We start from the raw sequence: 21837 nt of genomic DNA, 5'->3' as shown, positions 1-21837 counted from the left end.
AAAATACAAGATATACACTTGGCAGCCTCATTGTTGCTTTAGGGATCTGAGCTTTGGAATTTCCTGACTTTGTGGGGCTTAAGGTATTCAGATGCAGGTTAGGTAGTAAAGTGGCTTTTACTTTCATTACTAGGTTAAACTACAGAAAGAAACTCTTAAAATGAAGAATGGTCAGTGTTCATGAATGAGAGTTGCTGTTGCTAACAATTAGAGAGAGAGAGTGAGAGAAAGGGAAGTCTATGTGTCCAGTACTGCACTGGATATTGGAGCCTTATTAAAGATGAAGAAGATCTGTCTTGGAAGAAATACAGCCAGAATGCTCCTTAGAAGTGACGATGGCAAGGCTTTGTCTCACATACTTTTGAAGAGTGATCAGGAGGGATCAGTCCCTGGAGAAGGACACCGTACTTTGTAAAGTAGAAGGTCAGCCGCAAAGAGGAAGACCCTCAATGAGATGGATTGACACAGTGGCTGCAACAGTGGGCCTAAGCATTACAATGATTACGAGGATGGTGCAGGACTGGGCAGTGTTTCCTTCTGTTGTACATAGGTTTGCTATGAGTTGGAACCAACTCGGCACCTAACAACAACAAGAAGTTCTGGTTTCGTCCAACGAAGAAATCCATGGCCTGGTGTGATGGTCAGATGTATACAATAAATACCGTACTTACTGGGGGAAAAAAAAGGCATAAGTAAGGAGGGAAAAAGAGTGAAATTCTGAACATGGAATCAACTAACCTCATAATCCAAAATATCATAGCATGGGCAGTTGAGAAGGGTGACCAGAGAGTATGGCGAATAGAAGGGCCATGGAACTTAAATCCCATCTCTGGCATGAACTGTATCATTGGTAAGAAATTGTTGTCATGGTGACCTTATCTCCAGAGAGATATACAAACAAACAAGCTCCAAAACACCAAACAAACAAACACAAAAAACAGGTCAGCTCAAGGAGTACGGACCTATGCAAATATGTATCTAAGCAGCCTACACCAATATAGGACTGGACACTGAGAAGGTTGGAGGGACTCAGTCATTGCATTTTGGAAAGAGGTCCATTTCCATAAGTTGCCATGAGGGACCCAAGATGTGTTCTGATTCTATCTCTAGTGTAGATGTCACTTGACTTTCAGGTGCTGTATTTGTTTTTTTGCCTCTAAGAGGTCTGGACCATTTGTAGTCTGGGGGAAAAGCAAGAGAGGAAACAGTGATCACCTTCCCCAGTTACTCCAAAAGCCTGTGAAATATGAATCTACCTACCTCTCTTTGAGAAAATTTGGAGATATGTGTCTTCCTTGGGTGAGTCGTGGTCTGTCCACCCAACAGCCAACACGAGCACCTGGCTCTCGTGCATCTGGTCACACCCACATCTGTGCAGAAGGTTTCCTAAAGCTGTCTGAAAATCACAAAGCAGGGCATTGTACTTTAATGGGCTGTTCATACAGGTTTTATGTTTACCCATACTCTCTATGGAGAACATTACAACTCTTTTTATTTGCTTGTTTTGTTTTCGATATATGTTTTTTGTAGCCAGCTCCAAAAAGAAAAAAGTGCCATTATCAAACTTAAGTTGCTACTGTATCAAGCATTTAAATTACATTTCTTGGAAACTGGCTTTTGGGATCTGTTCCTTGATTCTACCCAAGTACACATCTTGCTCTATGGCCTTCTGTTGAGTCATCCTGATCTCATGAAAGGCTACTTATTTTCCTTCTACCTGGATTCGCAATCCTCAGATTGGTACCTAGTACAGTGTACTCGGGAGGTTCTGGGGTTGGACATCTTAGGGTCAAATCCTGCCTCTGCTACTTATCAGCTCTGTCACTTTGGATAAACTATTTAACCTTTCTAACTGTGTTTTCTTTTAGAGACATTAGCAAGAATACATATCACAGAGGGTTGAAGCAAGGGTAGAAGTTTATGTGTGCAAAGCACTTAGCAGAGAGCCTGACCCATGGGTAGTACTCGAATGCTATTTTTACATGCCCCCAACACAGGAAGCCCTGACTTAGAAATATCTGATTTACTGTGCCCCATGTATGTGCTGGGGATGAAGTCATTATGAAGGCACTTCCAGAGCCTACTGCCAAGCCAGAAACCCCACTGTCTTAGCTAAACCCTCAACTGCATCTGTACCAATTGCTCAGCAGACACACATTCACAGTTACAGTATAGACATGCAACTGACAAGCCTTCTATCTGCCTATCTCAATATCACAAAATTACAGAACTAGAAAACTCTAGATTAGGGCTTCTGTGGTTTTTGTTCTTGGTACTCTGTCTTAGAATGAGGCTCCGGTGTAGATCCTAGAAGCCAAATATGCACATTGGGGAGGTTCATCATGGACCAGCTTGTAGCATAATCGGCCAGAGTAAACTAACATATATGGTCTCAGCCTATTATAAGTGGCAATTCAATTAAGTCCCCATAAGTACATCCCAAACTCATAGGGATACCTGGTGGTGAAGTGGTTAATAGCTCAGACTGCTAACCAAAAGGCTGCCAGTCCGAATCCACCAACTACTCCTAGGAAACTCTGTAGAGCATTTCTAATTTATCTTATAGGGTAGCAACTCTACGGCACACAACAAAAACCTAAAGGACACTGTACTAGGCAACACGCCTTGTTTTTAAATTTGGAGGCAAGCTCATAAGACTGTTGTTTTATCAGCATTTCCTCTGTATTTTATATTTATTTGGAGGGAAAAAAAAAAACCCTGTAAAATCTCTTCGTTGGTTTGTTCCCCTGGCTTCCTGCATTTGCATAAAAATGCCAATCAGTTCAGAATCCTCTGATTATACCTTTCATTTGGTCAGGAAGATAAAGGATATAAAGAAAGTTTCCCTCCTCCCCCTCCCAACCATCTCTCTGTGTCTGAGTTCCAAGCCACAGCGTCTGACAACGGGGACTTTCATCCGTTCCAGTCGTTTGCTCTTCATAGGTCTAAAACTGTTTAAGTTATAATAGCATTCCTTAGGCCTTTTGTACAAACAATTCACGTGTGCAACCCAACCCGAAGACACCACAATGTGGTATTACAGAGACTGCAATTCTGCAAGAGGCACTAAATTTAACACCAGCTCGTCAGGAGCAGAAAGCCATAGCTCAGTCCTTTGCAGAGAGAAGGATTTAATTAAGATGTTTTATGCCCACTCTTTACATTTTTAAATGTAGGAATTTAAACATCTAAAATATTAAATAATTCTGTCTTTAGAAGCATATTTTTCTTCGGAACCAGACTGGCAGGTTTTCATCTACGCAAAATACTCCAGCATCAAGAGCTGTCTCCTTAGCTGCCAGGCTTCACTTTGCCTCAGTAAATTAAAAAAAAAAAAATTAGCAGAATATAAATGAAGCAAGGTTCAGGAAAAATCTCCTCACTGATGACTTCCCCTCATTTGGCCTCAAGCCCTTTAGGGCTCAGATATTTCGACACTACACTTTCACAAATGGCAGTGCTTTTTTTTTTAATCAGAGTCCCTAGAAATGCTCATAAGGCATTTTAACAAATCACAGGCCAATCTTTCTCAGGGGCATTTGCTTTGAAATGGTGAAACACAGTCAGACAAGGACGTGCTTAGAGGTCCCCGGCCGGAGCAAAAGGTTCAAGCTCAGCTACTAAAAAAAGGAAAGGTTGGCAGTTCAAATCCACCCAGCAGCATTGCAGAAAAAAAACCCGGTGATCTGCTTCTGAAAGAGTCATCTGTTGCCGTCAAGTGGATTCCAATTCCTAGTGACATTCTAGGTCAGAGCAGCACTGGCCCGCAGGGTTTCCAAGGCTGTCAATCTTTACAGAAGTAGGCTTCTGCATCTTTCTCCCATGGAGCTGTTGCTGGGTTTGAACTGCTGATCTTTTGGTTAGCAGTTGAATGCTTAATCACTGCGCCACCAGGGCTCCTTCTTCTTGAAAGATTACAGCCATTGAAAACCCCATGGAGCAGTTGTACTCAAACACACATGGGTCATTATGCATTGGAATTGACTCGACGGCAATGAGTTTGTGTGTGTGTGTGTGTGTGTGTGCTATCTTAGGTAAGGTTGGCGGCTTATGTTTTGGGAGCTATTGGCAGCCACTGGCAGTAACTGTTGGTGTTCTGAAAAGCTTTGCTGGCAGTGTGGCCAAACATAATAGGTGGACTCATCTTGGCTATAGTCCTACCCTGCTAAAGTCAGGTTGCTGGTCTGTGACCCTGAAGGCACAGTTAAGATTAAAAAAGCATGGCAGATGTCATGGAACTTAGCAGGGGCCGGGGGGGGGGCACTCTACAAGGGAATTAAAACCTGGTTCTGACACTGCGTGACCTTGGTCAAGTCACTGTGTCATCTTCAACAGCAGTTTCCCTTGACTGTGGCACAGATTTTATGTTACGAGCAATTCCTAGCGCACACTAGCTGGAGCACTCACTGTTCCTTACACTTGTACTCAGGAAAGCACGTACAAACACAGACCCACTCAAGTTTGTTTTTGAAAACTCAATTACTTGTGGAGTTCCTGGGTGGTGCAAAGGGTTAATATGCCAGGCTGCTAACTGAAAGTTTGGAGGTTTGAGTCCACCCAGAGGTGCCTCAGAAGACAGGTCTGGTGTTCTACTTCCAAAAATCAGTCACAGAAAGCCCTGTGGAGCACAGTTCTGAGATAGGGAAGAAACAGGGACTGAGCCCCTAGTCAAGGAGCCCTGCAACACCTGCAACTTGCAACTTACTTACAATACTATGTGCTTGGCTAATGACATAAAACCCCCATCCTGGAATGTGAGATAAGGAAAGAGCAAACAATATACTTCCTTGTAAGATGTTTTTCAGAAGGACTGACCAGATCTGGTCCCTGGAGCGTGCTCAGACATCCTCAAGGTGACTGACGGATGACCTCTGCCTGATGCAAGTACCTGCAACAGGAATCGAACTGGCGCCACAGGGGGACTGCGCAGGTCTGACAGTTCATAATAAGTCTTGCCACCCAGACCCAGGAGCCTTTATTACATGTTCCATCTTGGATTCCAGATGTGCACGTAACCTAATTTAGTCTGCACTGACATTCTGAGAAGTACTTGCCCCTTGAAAGAAACCTACTAAGTATTCATTACTCTATTATCCTTGCCAAACCCATATAAGCCCCAGAAAAAACCTTTGTTTGGGGGAACAGAGGCTAGCATTGCTTGGTCTCTCTCTAGTCCCCATTTGCGAGCCTTTACTCTCTTTCCGTCCCTAATAAACCTTTGTTCATGTGGAACCTCTAAGCCTCTCCTGGTCGTTCTTGGTCAGTAGAAGGCAAGAACATAGGCAGGGCTTAGTTCCAAGCTGGGAAGCCTTGCCCTGCAACAGTTCTACTGTCAGACACATGGGGTCACCTTGAGTCGGAATTGACTTGACAACTCGACAGGAACTGGTTTGTTTTTTAGAAATTACCTGCAAACTTTGGTACTTTGTTATTAGTATAAATTACTTGCAACATCACTGCTCCTGATGCCAGTAAAGCAGAGTGCCATAACCCTGTGGTTGAAAACTACTGGGGTGAGCTTGCCCTGCAGCTAGGCTCCCCTGCCTTCTTTTGGCTGCCTTCCTCAGGTTGAGACTTTTCTAAGAGATATTTTCATGAAGAGGGAGACTTTTTTGAAAAATACTTTGATGAAGTTTGATGAAAAAAGTAAAAGTTTTCTTGTGTGTAAAGGGGAAAAGATAATAATGACTACCAGGGCTGCTGTGAGTCAGAATGGACTCAACGGCAACAGGTTTGGGTGTTTTTTCGGTTTGCTCCATCCTCAAGGGGCTGTTGTGAGGCACAAGGAGAAATTCTTCTACAGAATATAAAGCACTTTGTATAAACTGAAAGGAGATATTCAAGTATAAAGCAACCCACCTTTACGTAAATGTCAGGATGGATCTGTGGAGGGTTGGAGACATCACAGAGGGAGCATGAAAATATGGGTGTGAACGCTGTGAGATAGGGTGGGTTAGACTCTGGTGGAGAGGCCTGACCCATAGTTGCTGACAGAGCCTGCAGCAGGGTGGTTGGCACACAGTGTGTGACTCATAAGTATTAGCTGAATGAAAGAATGAGTGAATGATTGAAAGAGTAAATGAATCAGTGGAACAAAGCTACATGATAGTACTCGGGATCATGAGACCTGAAGCAATGGGCTTCATTGAAATACCTATTTCAGCCCAGAGCCATGGTGCATGTACTAGGTTTGAGGGAGCATAGTTCCAATGCCTGAGACCAGAGAGCTCTGTCATACTTAGAAATCTTCAAAATAAAAGACAGCACTCTATGATGCTGATGATCCACCAGGTGATAATGGTCTTAGTTAGTGAGAGCTGTTGTACAAATACCACAACTGAGTAGCTTTAAAGAACAGCAATGTATTTTCTCACAGTTCTGGAGGCTGAAAGTCCAAACCACTGGGTGCTCCTTGGTTCCTTGGCATTCCTTGGCTTGTAGATGGATCTGTCTCCATCATCTCTCTTCCCTTTCCCCCTCATGTGTGTCTCTGAATTTAATCTGCTCTTTTTATAACTCAGGAGAGATCAGGTTTAAGCTCCACCCTACACTGCTATGACTTCATTAACGTAACACAAGAAAAACTCTATTTCCAAACAGGAAATAGGATCACATCCATATGTAGAGGGGCCGGGAATTCAACACGTATTTTAGACGGAACACAATTCATTCCATAACACTAATAGTCTCTTTACATTCCTTCTATCATCTTTTTAAGAACTTTTTTACTTCATAAGTAGATATGGAATATCCACTGTGTACAAAAAATAATAATAAAAAAAGAAAAATAGCCAAATCAAATGTAATTTCATAGGTTTCAGATGCCATGTTCCAAGTGCCCCTCAATAGCCTCCCTCAGTGCCTCAGACCCTGGGATTTCCTTTCCACAGACTGTTCATGTCTCCAGAGTTCTGGAATGGAGCCAGTGTTCGAGGAAGTTCATTACACACAATTCTGTCTGGAGGAACAATGATTGCCCTCAATTAATGAACATGTTCTTTTTTTCATTCCTTCTTATATTTGGATCAATATCATTCATATTTTAGCCATTGGCTTGATAAACAAACACCATTCATGTCAAGTCAATTCTGAGTCATAGTGACTATAGGACAGGGTAGAGCTGCCCCATAGTCTCCAAGGAGGGCCTGGTGGATTCGAACTGGTGGCCTTTTGGTTAGCCGCTGTAGCACTTAACCACTAAGCCACCAGAGTTTCCATTGGCTTGATATCATGTAGTATTATCTTTTGGTGTGTGTGAGTGTGTGTGTGTGTGTGTGTGTTCATATGTATGTTAATCCAGAATGGCTTCCAGAAAGAAGATAAAGTGATTAGAATAATTAAGTTTTTAACCTCGTATTAGTGGAAATCGACGTGATGACAACAGGTTTGATTTGGTTTTAATGTTGGTACTGGAGCCCTGGTGGCACAGTGGTTAAGAGCTGGGCTGCTAACCAAAAGGTCAGCAGTTTGAATGCACCAGCCACTCCTTGGAAACTATGTGGCAGTTCTACTGGGACCTACAGAGTCCCTATGAGTTGGAATTGAGGCAACGGGTTTGGTTTAGTTTTGTATTAGTACCTAAAAACCACCCTCCATTACTCTTTAATTCTTCTTCGTGCTTTATTTGTCTTTATCGGATTTATTGCTGCCTAACATTTTTAACATTTATTATATTATTTTAACATTTATTATATCTTTATCTGCTCGTAAGAGTTCTATTTTACCCAACAGTGTATAAGTACTACAAAAGAGGGAATTTTGTCTACTCGCTGCTGTGTCTTCAGCTCCAAAAAAAAGGTGCCTGACACAGTAGATGCCCAGTAACTCTTTGTTGAATGAATGATTGTGTGATGACTGAGTCTTCTAGGCCTGTGCATGTCCTTGGCATTTGTCCCTAGGAGTTTGCTGGTAGCTAAATCGGCACGTTGCTCATGCCTTAGTTTCTCTGTGTGCTAAATGGACCCAAAGCCTGCTTCCTTCCTGCCTTACAGAGGTGTTGTGAGGATAACTGATTGGTGTCCTAATTCACTGATTAATAGTTCAAATGTTCCCAGGATGCAGCCACAGTTTTAGTTGGTAAATGGTCCTGTGGTTACTTGCATTAAAAAAGAAAACAAAACAAATAATCAGAAACCATTTTATTAAAGTATAACGGTGAGAAATGTGTCAGCTTAATTATCCCCTGTTACAGACAGAACAAATTAACCTTCACTGTTATCATCCCCCAGTAATCCCTCTGTGCATTGTTTCATCTAATCTTTTAGAAAACTGTGAGCCTGGACACCTTGGAGTGCCCCAAATTCAGCCATGGCCACACATGTTCATTTTCTTGTCTCTCTGTCCCCAGTGTATGGCATTATTGCTCATCAGTTCTGAACCTCAAGCAGGGCAAGCATTGTGTGACACTGAGCAGGGCTGTAGTGTGGGCCAGAAGTGCCATTTGCAGCATCTGTGGGATTCTGAACCCTCTAGGCCTTGGCTTTCTGCAGACGCAGCAGGCTGACCGCATTGAAAGAATTCCATTCAGGTGTTTTATGTAAACTCCAACCAGCAGGGCTTATTTTCTTACATGGAGCATTGGACGTTTTCCCATCAGCTCTCTGGTGAACAGAAGGACCATAAGAAAAATTGGGGGGCAGAGGAAATGAATTTTTGGAGGATTTCCTCCCCCTCTTTGTAGCCCCAAGCTCCTTTTCTTCCTCTGGTACCTCTGCATGTCTGTTTTCCACACTCACCTATTCATCTTGTTTCATTCATTTCTTCATTCCTTCACTTAGCATACATTGACCAGACGCTCAGATCATGCCAGGCACCAAGAGAGATGATAGAATGTAAGGGTGGATAAATGAGACCCAGTCCCTGCCCTTAGAGTTCAAGGTATAAAAAGGGAGAGTTCTCTAGGGATGCATTTTTCCAACCAGAGTTAAGTAATTCAGTTTGCATCATGTGAACACACATGGTCTGATGTGAGCATCACCACTAGGCAGAGCTGGGCCAAGCGGCAGTATATGGGTGAGCAGGAAGAAGAAAGAAAAAGTCTTGTTCACAATCTAGGGGAGAATAAACAGGCTGTAAAACAAAAACAAAAAACTAATATAATGGAAGGGAGAGTGAGGTTAAGTTCAGCTAAAGAAATAAAAACAAATACTATAAATATCCAGAGGAAGGAGAATTTACATCCAGGGGCTGGGGGTAGAGAAGGAAGGGCCAGGAAATGTGTCTGGAAAGAGGGACTAGTTCATTTGGAAGTTGAAAGGTAGTTGGGATGTCTTCAGGCTGGCCAGGAGGACTTTCAGGCCTAGGTATAAGTGTGGCAGTGAGAAAGCATAGGGACCATCTAGCAAAGATGGCCTTAAGTGAGAAATCAGTGCTTCATTGATTCTCAGAGTCCTTAGAGGCCTTTGAACAGGAAAGTGACTATTAGGAGCTGCCCTTTAAAAAGAGCAGTTTGCAATTGTGGTGGGAAGGACAGGTCCCAGATGGGTCTGGAGACCAGAGAGTAGACCACCGTGGGAGCCTAGAGAGAAGTAATGAGGTGGAGGTAACGGGACTAATGGGAAGACACAATACACAAGGTATGCTTATGGAATTAGCATTGTCTACTGAATGGATGTGGGGGTAGAGGAGGTGAGGAGTCAAAGACAGAGCTGCAAAAAAGGTTTCCTGGTAATACCCAAAGGGCTTGTCCTCAAGTCACCTTGAGTGACATCTTAAGAGAATCCCGCCTTCATCACTACGGGATTTGTAGGTGAAGAAGGCGGTCCCCTAATGGCATATCTGAGAGTGATCATAGGTCTCTATATCTCAAAGCATCTCCCTCAGAAACCTGTTTATATGATAAATTGTCCATTATTCACTCATTCACTTATCCATTCAACAAATACTTATCTTGAATGTACACAATACCACCAGTGTACAAAATACCACCACCCCAGTTGTTAAAACATATACACACTTTCTTACCAATTTATAAGCCATTTCTATGATCCCTTTGAGTTTCCACCCCCTTCTCTAGTTGTTCCAGCCCTTCCTTGGTGACCCACTTCCTCAACACACACACACACACATACTTTCCCAAGATCCAATAACTAAAAAGTTTACACCTGGCTCAGCCCTGCTGCCAGCATCTGTTTGGATTGATTGGTGCCTACGTTGTACCTGTGGCTAAATTTTTTGAGTGACATTCCTGATTTCACCTTCCACCAGATGCAAAGCATGATGTTAGAACCCTTGGAAGACCTAGACTAAGATTTTACCTTCAAGTAGCTCCCAGTCTCTGTGGAGGATTTCAGCAAGTGAATGAATGGCTGGGAAGTGCGTAGGGAAGGTATGGCTAAAAAATGGCCCCCGAAAATATGTCCACGTCCCAATCCTTGAAACCTGTGAATGTTATTTTATATGGCAAAAAAGGTCTCTGTAGATGTGATTAAGTTAAAGATCTTGAGGTGGGGAGGTTATCCTAGATTATATAGAGAGGGGCTCCTAAATGCAATCTCGAATATCTTTATAAGAGGAAGACAAAGGGAGATTTAATATAGACAGAAGAGGAGAAGGCAGTGCAATACCAGAGGCAGAGATTGGAGTGATGTGGCTACAAGCCAAGATATATGGGCAACCACCAGAAGCTGGAAGAAGCAAGGAATGGATTCTTTCTACAGCCTGTCTCTGTAGGGCCCAGTGATACTGATTTTGGGCTTCTAGCTTCCAGAAGCATGAGAGAATAAGTTTCTGTTGTTTAAAGCCACTCAGTTTGTGGTAATCTGTTATAACAACCACAGACAACTAATATAGAAGGGTGGATGGAGAATGCTCTATGAGTGGTTAAAAGAGAAAGCTAAGTTCTCCTGGGAGCGTCAAAAGGCCTTCAGAGAGAAGGTTGCGTTGAGCTGGGCCCTGAAGAGTGGGCATAGATTAGGCACACAGAGATGTGCAACAAAAGGGAACAAAAAATCTTTCCATTTTCCTGAAGTGCAGTCTACAACGATGGCAAAAGAAAACAGGACAGTGTAAGACAACAGGGAATGATGGGCCCATATTGACAGATGAGTGCATGCCCCATGTAGAGGGGTTAAAATCCAGTCAAAGACCACAGCTCTATCACACTATGCCAACCAGACACACATATCTGTGGGCTTGGTTCAACCATTTTGTTACTGTTGGGTGAATGAAGGGGGTAGGTAGGGACTTAAGTTGCATATGAAGTTTGGAGGCAGAACGGGGCAACCTTTGATTGGATCTTGGCTGTAGAAAATGGTTGAGATTCATTAGTCAGGAAGTAAAAAGAGCTGGGCTTCAGGAGAATCACTTCTTTGACCTAAACAAAGATGTAGGTATGCTATCTTGAGAAGGTCATCCTAAAAGTATGCCTAGTGCCTAGAAATTTAAGAGAAAGATTTGAGGGGAAGAAGTTTTTCATATAAGAACAGATTCATTTACTGATTGTGGAATTAAAAAAAAAAAAAAGAAAAACAAACAATGACAACAAAAAAATGAAAAGCCCAACCAGTTGCCATTGAATCGATTCAGACTCATAGTGACCTCGTATGTGCAGAGTAGAACTGTGCTTCATAGGGTTTTCAAGGCTGTGACCTTTTGGAAATAGATTGCCAGGACTTTCTTCCAAGGTGCCTCTGGGTGGGTTCAAACTGCCAACCTTTTGATTAGTAGTTGACTGTTTAACTGTTTGTATCCCCAGGGACTCCTGATTATCTTGAAAGTCTCAGAGGCTGGGCCTAAGAATGGGACAAGTGCTAGTGAGGGAGAAGCAGGGACTTAGTAGAGCGACAGCTTTGTGCGAAGAGTCATATGAACACTTAGGGAAGAAGGGTTACAGATAATAAGTCACTGTTATTAAGCTTTACCAACAATAGCTGTTACTGGGAATGGTTTGAGCACCACACAAAGCCAAGGCTCGGGCCTCATAAGCTCCTTGCTATTATACTCATCTGAGCTAAGCCTCAGACTCTCATTTCTTGGAATTGTCCCCACACCTACTCGTCAAAGGTCGAGAGAAGTTTATCTCAGTTAATTAGAATGTTGTATGGATGTCTTTATTTGCTAGACAGTAGGAAGGAAAATGGGACTGACTACATACATAGGTAAACGTTTCTATTGATTTGAGAGTGTTGCCTTAAAGATTATATCTTGCCCAAACAGTTAAAATCAGCAGACATGTTTGTCATGCTGTTTCTCACCCACTTCGGATTGCAATTATTATTAGTTGGATTTAGATGATCTTAGAACTCATAATTGACTTTTAATTAAGTGCCAGACCGTTTCCAACTGTCCACATACCCCAAGGATTTCTACACTACATCTAATTTACTCTAGGAGCCCTGGTGGTGCAATAGTTAAGCCTTTGCCTGCTAACCCAAAGGCCAGCAGTTTGAACCTACCAGCTTCTCCTTGGGAGAAAGATGTGGCAGTCTGCTTGGAAAATTTATGGGGCAGTTCTACACTGTCCTGTCGGGTCGCTATGAGTTGGCATTGACTTGACAGCATTGGATTTGGTTTGGTTTTTTCGTTCTTGTTTACTTCAGATGCCTTCCCAACACCTGAGGAGTTGCAGAAATGTCCTCGACTGTAGAGCTGCCGGGGTGGAAATTATGGTATTCTTTTAATGGAATTGTTAAAGAAAACCAAAGCTGCCTTTAAAAAAAAAAAAAGCTATGTCTGGGCCTGATGTGCCTATGTTCACAAGTACCCAGGAATCTCAGCTAAAGATTTGGTTCAAAAGTTAGCTCTGAAAGCAGTCATGTATAGAGAATCCCTGAAATTGTCCTGAGCAATGAGTAATATTTGCAAGTAGATAAGTTTACACACTGTATTAAACAGTACATAATCAAGTGTGCCTAAGCAAAATATAATTCTGCATTATTTTCATGGTGTAGAAGAGAAATAATTCACACTTAGCTGGGCTAGACAACTCACACCATGAAAAGCTCATTAAACTAAGGCAACTGAGGAAACACAGATTCTTGTCTTCCCTTTTACAGAGACACCACGCACACTCTGGCTCAGGGCCGTCGTGCTGGGAATGCTGTACCTGGAGCGCCCTCCCCTTCTCTGTGGCTCTCTCCCGTTTGATCCTTCGTGTTTCTGATCAAACGTCATCTTATCAGAGAGACTTTCTCTGGCCACTCTGTGTAGAATCAGATGCTTCATTTTTCTTCATAGCACTTTACAGTATCTGATGTTATTTTACACATTTCTTAGTAATCTGCCAACCACAACCAGGTCGGTAGCTCCACGGGGACAGAAACTTTGTTTTGTTCATTACTGTATTCCCAGAACATAAAACATCAGATGCTCAATAAGTTCTTGTCGAGCTAATTAAAAAAAAAAAAAAAAAAAGCAGTAGAGCTTGAGAGAGCAGCTGACTTAGCCTCAGCAGTACATTTTCATGGAGATCAGAAGCTGGAGAATTAATGTTTGTAGAATGAATAAATGATCTTTTCTGAGGACATAATTCAAATTAGCATGTATCAGGAAAACTAATAAAAAAAATTCCAAGTCTTAAGTCCAAATTTAGTATGCTTTTGATTCTTTCCTTCATCCTTCCAGTCATTCAATAAGTATTCATCGAATTCCTACTCCAGGCACTGTTCTAGGTATAGGACATTTAATGAAAAACAACAATAAAAAAAACAAGGTCCCTGCCCACCTGGAATTAATTTTCAATGGAGAAGACAGAAAACAAACAAGAAAACAGGCCAGTAAATTATATAATTTCAAGCAGTGACGTTATTAAGAAAAATAAAGCAAAGGAAGAAGATAGAGAAGTGATGTTTGTCTGCTGTGGCAGAGACTTGAACAAATTAAGGAATCTGGATGTGGAAATATCTTGGGGAAGAGCATTCCAGGAAGAAGGAACAGCAAATGCAAAGATCCTGAGGCAGAAACAGGCTTGATGTATTGAAAGAAGAGGGTAGCCAGTATGACTAGGGCAACATGGGGAATTGAAGATGAGGTTGTTTGGAGGTTTTGGATTTTATTCCAAGAGACATGGGAAACCACTGGAAGGGTCACAAGAGAAAGGTATGATCTGATTTACATTTTTAAAGGGTTTCTCAGGCTCAAAGTAGGACATAGGCTGTTGCCAGAGCAGCAGGGAGACCAGCCAGGAGGTTACTATAGTAATTCAGAAGAGAGATGTTGGTGGCTTGGAGTAGGATAGCAGGGATGGAGGTGGTGAAAATTGGGTATGGTATATTTGCTAAAGGTAGAGTTCAAGGTACACATACTATTGGATTGGTTTGTGGAGTGTAAGAGAAAAGAAAAAATAAAATAAAAAATGGCTCCTAGATTTTGAAACCAAAAAAAACAAACTGTTGCCATTGAATCGATTCCAGCTCACAGCAACCCTGTAGGGCAGAGTAGAACTGCCGCATAGGGTTTCCAAGGAGCGCCTGGTGGATTCAAACTGCTGACCTTTTGGATTAGCAGCCATAGTTCTTAACCACTATGCCACCAGGGTTTCTGACCCTAGATTTTGAGTCTGAGCAAATAAGTGAATGGTTTTGTAATTAACGGGTAGGGAAGGCTTGATGAAGAGCAGATGGCAGGCATGGAGGTAGAAATCAATAGTTCCGTTTTGGATATGCTATATCTGAGATGTCAATGGACATCCAAGAGACAGGTTGAGTAGGCAGTTGGAAATATAAACACAGAATATACATTAATGTGATTAATTTTCCCCGAGTATGACTCTTCTTAAATGACACCTCTAAATCGTATATATAATCCCATGTCTGGAATTGTAGATCCATTCAGTGGATTCCCAATGGCTAATGAGTAAAGTATCAACTTACATCCAGGAACATCTACAAGTGTTAGCTGCTATTGGGTCCTGCTATATGTCATAATCTTACAGTTCCTACGTGCTTTTCTGTACTTTTCACCTTTTTTGAGTGATTTTTTCCTTTTGGAAGGAGCTCTGGTGGCACAGTGGTTCCACTCTTGACTCCTAACCAAAAGGTCAGCAGTTCCAACCCACCAGCCACTTGGTGGGAGAAAGATGTGGCAACCTGCTTTCATAAAGATTACAACATTGGAAACCCTATGGGGCAGTTCTACCCTGTCCTATAGGGTCACTATTGGGTCACTATGAGTTGAAATCTACTCAATGTCAATGGGTTTTACAGGTTCCTTCTGGAAACTTCCACCTTAGCTGCATTTATTGAGCACCTACTATATGCCAGGGCACCATGCATCTTGTTTTCACAAACCTCTCAATTAATTCTAATAACAATAGTGCAAAATAATCACCATGTTTATGAGTGAAGCAATTTCCCATCTGCCAAAGATCGAGTGATGTGTGTAAGGCCTTGTGGTGAGCAAGCAGTGGGATCGGGAAAGCAGCAACCAGGCCTGTCAGACTCATTCCGTTTCACAAGTGGCGGAACCAAATTGGGAGATCTTTTTCTTCCAGCCCTACCACAAACGGCCTCCTACTCTTCTTGGTGGGACTAAGCATATTCTTTCCGAAAGGATCTATACTTAATTAGCTTTGGTGTTTAACTGAAGTATATTTTTATTATTTGTTGTAGCTACTGAGGAAACATTATGCTTCCTGTTCATAATTAAAATTCTTTTCCTGAAGAGATCTTGAAATTTATCTTGACATTTAAATCGTGAAGCCAGGAAGAAAGTATTAATGCCTGAGTGTTTCTCACTTAAAAAAAAAAAAAAAAAAAAAGGAACACCTGGATTTGTGGCTGAACTTAGAAACAAAAGAACTTAAAGATAATCTCAAAGTGAGCAGGAGCCAGGTTTTCATTCAGTTTGAGTTCCTGGTTTGTAGTACATGTGGGAATGTGAGAGAGGCGAGTTGAGCTGAGCTGCCCCTGATTTTTCACAGTTCTATTGATTTTCCTTCAGGCAGCAATTACCCTTCAATCCCTCACTTCATCCTGTTTAAAAGGATCCAATGACCTCCCTTTTGAAAGCTCTACCTAGTTCACCTTGCAAAGGAAATAGCACAGAATTTCAAAGATTTAGACTTCCTGGAAGGAAGATACCCATTGTACTTCTATTTTCTCCAACCGGGCTCAGTGACTGTACCCCAAAGAGTGGTTGGCACATAATACGTTCACAATTAGTGTTATTTTTCAACATTCTTTTCGTTTGCAAATTCATTACAGAGAAATGGAACAAGAGTTCAACATCATCTCTCACAGCAATAGAACCAGGGTTTGAATATCCACCAATATGTCTGTAATTATTAGGATGAAGTCTGAGCTGCTGTTCTAGAGAGACCCCAAAATACATTGGCTTCAAGCACATAGAAAGACCAGTTCTGAAGTGAGCAGTCTATTTGGCGGAGAAGTTCTCTTCATTGCCATCTTCCTGGAACCTGGGTTCCTTCCAACACATTGTTCAACCATCCCCTAGAGCATTTTTGTATTGTTCTGTCAGCCCCTAAGGCATGGTTGAAGGTGGGAAGAGCTCAACGGTAGGTAAAAGAACGGGTGGAAAAGGCACGCCCAATGTCATACATCCTTTGGATCACAGTTCTTTGTTGAGGATTTAGCCAAAGTTGGCATCTGCCTGCAAAGGCGAGTAAGAAATGTCAGATAGCTGGACAGCTTTGTGTCTGACTTCAACTGAAGAAACACAAAATGGATTTTTGTAGACAGCTCGCAATCTCAGCCCCAAACTCTTTACAATACATTTCCATTTCTAACAAATAATTCATTCTTTGGTACTAAGCATCAAGCAAAACTATGATACCAAAACCTGTTCCCATCAAGTCAATTCCAACTCATAGCGACCCTATAGGACAGAGTAGAACTGCCCCACAGGGTTTCCAAGGAGCAGCTGGTGGACTTGAACTGCCAACCTTTTGATTAGCAGCTGAGTTCTTAACCACTGTGCCATCAGGGCTCCAAACTATGATAGGGAATGGTTTTAAGGCTGTCATAAGCTAACCTCCTGTTTAGCGAAAGGATCATTTCTACAACATCTGTCTTCTACTTAGGAGAAACAGCTCTGATAACTTGCTTATATGGTTAACCTAATTTCCAACACAGCCTTTTTTAGTTCATATAAGTGCACAAATAAGTGTAAAAAACCTCTGGGGCAACTACTTAGATGTAGAGTGGGATCCTTCTAGAATTTCGAATTCCAAGCAGGGTACAGGTAGGATCTGTGAGGGCAGAAGGGGCTGGTAGAGAAGCAGTGTGGAGGCCGGGGTTGGATCCCACAATAGAAGGGGCGGAACAAAGCCCGGCTGAAGCCATGCCAAGAGGAGCCTGTGAGGGCCAGGTGCAGACCTGGGCAGCAGAGTATCTGTCTGGGAATCTCGAGGCACAAGCAGTGCTTGGTTGTACATGACTCATCTTCCTCAGATCCAGGACTCAAAAACTGCAGAAAATGGAGGTCCAGGATGGAAGCAAGGGGTGATCATTCAGGATTCTGCCATGTAGATCTGTTACCTCCTTCCGGTAGTGCCTCTGCCTATGCATTGCGTCTTGAGGGTGGTTGGGATCTTTGCTTGGCTTCATCAATCAAGACTCTAGCGGCTACTATTTGCCCTCCAATAATTGGTGGAAATCTCTTGTTGGGATCTCTCCTGTCTTAGTTACCTAGTGCTGCTGTAACAGAAATACCACAGTTCAGGAGGCTAGAAGTTCAAATTCAGAGTATGGCTCTAGGGGGAAGTCCTCCCTTGTCTCTTTCAGAGTTCCTGGGCTTATAGACGTATCTGTCTCTGTTGCCTGTCTATATTCCTCCTCGTCCCCTGTGTGTCTCTGTGTCTAGTCTGTTCTTTTTATAACTGAGAAGCAAGAGGTTTGGGACTCACTCTGCTCCAGTATGACCTCATTAACATAACAAAATTAAAACCCTATTTTCCAAACAGGACCACATCCATAAGTACAGGGGCATACATATTCAATACATATTTTAGGGGGTTCAGTCCATAACAACCCCCATTTCATTCCTTTGCCTTTATTTTAATGGAAACTTCCTTGAAAAAGAATTATAAATGTACCTGTTTAGCAAATTGTATCAGAAGTCCTCAGACAGTAACATCTTAATGGCTAATAAGCATCCCTTATTATGAGTCGGAATTGACTCGACAGCACGGGGTTTGGTTTTGGTTTGGTATTTCCTCCTTATATCTTCTATTCACTAACGTAAGTAGCTAAAAAAAAAAAAAAAACGTAAGTAGCTAAATGGTAACAAATATGCATATACTATATATACATACACATGGGCACACATACAGGTTTTTCTTATCTTTTTATAGGAATCAATAACACCTAATTCACTTTGAATTTATGATTTATGCATATTTTTAATTTTCTCTAAATTGGCCACTGTGAATAAAAATGTCATTCCTTGCTACAGTTCGTTTCATTGGTTTCTTTGGTGGATAGTTCCAGTTGTCAGAAATTGCTTCCCTAATCTGAGTCAAAAAATCCTTTCTTACAATTTCTATCTGTGTCCTCTGGGATTAGAATAATTCTTCTATTTCTGAGAACTAATCCTGTTGCACAGGCTGGCACTGGAAAAAAAAAGAAGGCCAGATAAAAATAAACGAAAGGGCAGGCAAGGGTTTAGAACAAGTCTTGATAACAAAAGGGGAAACTGAGGCAGATGTTCTATTATATAACAAGACGAAAATGTAAAGATTATAGGAAACCCAGTTTTACTGTCTGCAACTGTCAGGACCCTTTAACATGATGTTCAGCCCACTAGGCCTGTCTCCAGGTGTGCAGAATCTCAAGTCTGGAGCAACACAGCTCACTCCATTCACAGGTGGAGTGGAAGCTCCCAATGAAGGTCAGAGTTCAATCAGGAATGGGTGGGCCTGAGCCAACTACAATTAAAGGGCCTCCAAGATGACTGAGCTATAAGCTAGGTGGAGCAGGGGCTGACAGGTCCTGTTGTTGTTGTGTGCTGTCGAGTCAATTCTGACTCATAATGATCCTATAGGATAGAGTAGAGCTGCCCCTGAGGGTTTCCAAGGCTATCATCTTTACAGAAGCAGAGTGCCATATCTTTCTCCCACGGAGTGGCTGGTGGGTTCGAACTGCTGACCTTTCAGTTAGCAGCCAAGCACTTAACCTCTGCGCCACCAGGGCTCCTTTGACAGATCCTAGTGAGTGGAACCTTGCAATTGAAGATTTCAAAGATAGAGTAGTTCATGTTATGAAAAGATTCAGGTTATGGTCTTGGTGGAGTCCTCGGGTGGTGCAAATGGTTAACGAACTCAGCTGCTAAAAGTTTGGAGGTTCAAGTCCATCCAGAAGTGCCTTGAAAGAAAGGGCTGGCAATCTACTTCTGAAAAATCAGCCATTGAAAAACCAGGAGGTCCTAGTTTCACTCCGACACACATGGGCTTGCCATGAGTTGGAGTCACTTGAGGGCAACCGGTTTTTTATGGTCGTACTAATAGGTTTCTAAAATGAAGAAAGCAAAAATAAAATCGAAAGACTATGAAGCCAGGGTTCCTATGGCTGTTTCATTTACTCAACTCAGCTGAGTCTAATATACATTTAGTGCATCCCTGCTGTGTAACAGGTTTATGCCCTGCCCTAGAGGGCACAAAGATGAGTTAGGCACTGTTCCTGCCCTGGAAGAACTCAGCCTAGTCTGTGCATCCTCTGGGGAACATCTTTTAAACAGGTAGCCTCTTAAGCCCTGTCCCAGGAGATTCTGATTCAGAATGTTGGGGGTGGAGCAAGGGATTCTGTATTTTTAACAACTTTTCTGAGTGATTCTTATGCACTTTGTGCATTTCCAGCCCATAAGCAGGAGTTTGGACAACTCTGACCTCATCCAGTTAAACACTGTTATCTAGGATGATGGGGAGGAAGACTGTGAGCCAAGGGTGTACTTCCTGAATGCACATGGGAGTCACCTGGAGGTCAGCAGAGGACTGGGACAAGAAAGAGAGGGAGAGCATTGGCCAGTCTCAGAATGGGTGGGAGGGTAAAGGCATGTAGAATGAGGGCAATGGCTTGGAAGTCAGAGTGAGATTCTAGGAGAACAGGTCTCAAGACACAGGGAGTAAATTATAGTCACCTTCCGGAAAGGGCTGCAGAAAAAGCATCATCATCAGGTGAAACCAGCTTCCTGGTGAGGCAAGGGACTGGCAGTCTCTGAAAAGGTTAGCAATGTGAAGCAAGGGAGTTCTTTGAAAAAGAAAGCTAGAGAGAACCCGAAGTGGAAAGGTAAGCAATGGGTATGGTCTGCACTTTGGGTCACAACTGTGGATCCCTGAGCTAAGGAAGGAGAGTTTCCAACAGGTACTCTGTACCAGGTGTAATACCCTCCTTCATTAAGTACATAGTTTTATGGTCCACAACTTTTTTTTTTAATTGTGATAAAAAATATATATATAACCCAACATTTTTACCTGTACAATTCAGTGACATTGATTACATTAATCATGATGTGCAAGGATAGCCTGTAGCCATTGCCAAATTTTCCATCGCAATAAAAAAAAAAATTTTTTTTTTCCTTTTTATTACAGATATTACTTCCTGAACAATGACTCCCTCTTCTTCCCCCCTCCCACCCCCGATAACTACTAATAACTTTGGTGTCTATACATTTGCTTAGTCTAGATATTTTATATCAGTGGGCTCATACAGTACACACGGCTGTACAGTCCACCCTTTTGTTCTGAAACCCTGGGAAGTAAAATGTCTTCCCCAGGATATTCCACCAAATTTGTTCCAAAGCATGGAAGAGACAAGTACCGGTACTCTCTTGTAGAACCAAGCCTATGTCTTGCTCCTAGACTTGTAAGGGTGCTTGATACCTTTTGTCATGGATTGAATTGCGTACCTGAAAAATACGTGTCAACTTGGTTAGGCCATGATTCCCAGTATTGTGTGGTTGTCCTCTCTTTTGTGATGGTAATTTTATGTTAAGGAGGATTAAGGTGGGATTGTAACACCCTTACTAAGGTCACATCCCTGATCTAATGTAAAGAAAGTGTCCCTGGGCTATGGCCTCACCAAATTTTGTCTTACAAGAGATAAAAGGAAAGGGAACCAAGCAGAGAGGGGACCTCGTACCACCAAGAAAGAAGCACTGGGAGCAGAGTGCATCCTTTGGACCTGGGGTTGTGCATGGAGAAGCTCCTAATCCAGGGGAAGATTGATGACAAGAACCTTCCTCCAAAGCCAACAGAGAAAGTCTTCCCCTGGAGCTGACCCCCTGAATTTGGACTTCTAGACTACTAGACTGTGAGAGAATAAACCTCTGTTTGTTGAAGCCACCCACTTGTGATATTTCTGTTATAGCAGCACTAGATGACTAAGACGCCTTTACATTGAGAAGAATAATAAAGCTGTATTAAAAGGAGATTAAAAGGAAGTTAGAAGCCTTCATTAAAAGCAGACAAGCTTTGCCTGGAGTTATTTGCCTGGCAACCACCGCAGGCCTTCTAAGGGAAGGGCAGACTATCTGCAGGCTCTTTGGAAATTCCTTGTTATTATCAGCAGCCTTCAAGCAACCTGATCCCTCTGCAAATTCTAGAAAGGACTAAGAAGAAGAGAAACTACAACAGCAAATTAGGAGATAATTGGATGTCATTATTTTCCTCTTTCTTGGCAGCTGCAGGGCTATTTATGCAAACTTTTCCTGGGGGAGTCTACCTTTATACTCTATAACAGTATTAATAACACTTTTCTGCAAGGAGCTCTTGATGTTTGGTTCTTCTGTCTTTGCCTCATTATTTCTTCCATGAAGTGATTAGTAGATAAGTGGAATTTCTCCCTGCAGTAGCAATGCAGTAGCAATAAGATCCTATACTCCATATTAATATCATGATTTATAGTTGATATTTGAACAATGAACAGCTAAAGCAAAAGGAAGAAC

This window comes from Elephas maximus, chromosome 7 (genome assembly GCF_024166365.1).
Source record: "Elephas maximus indicus isolate mEleMax1 chromosome 7, mEleMax1 primary haplotype, whole genome shotgun sequence".
In the NCBI taxonomy this organism is placed as follows: Eukaryota; Metazoa; Chordata; class Mammalia; order Proboscidea; family Elephantidae; genus Elephas; species Elephas maximus.
Note: the sequence above shows the minus strand (reverse complement) of the source record.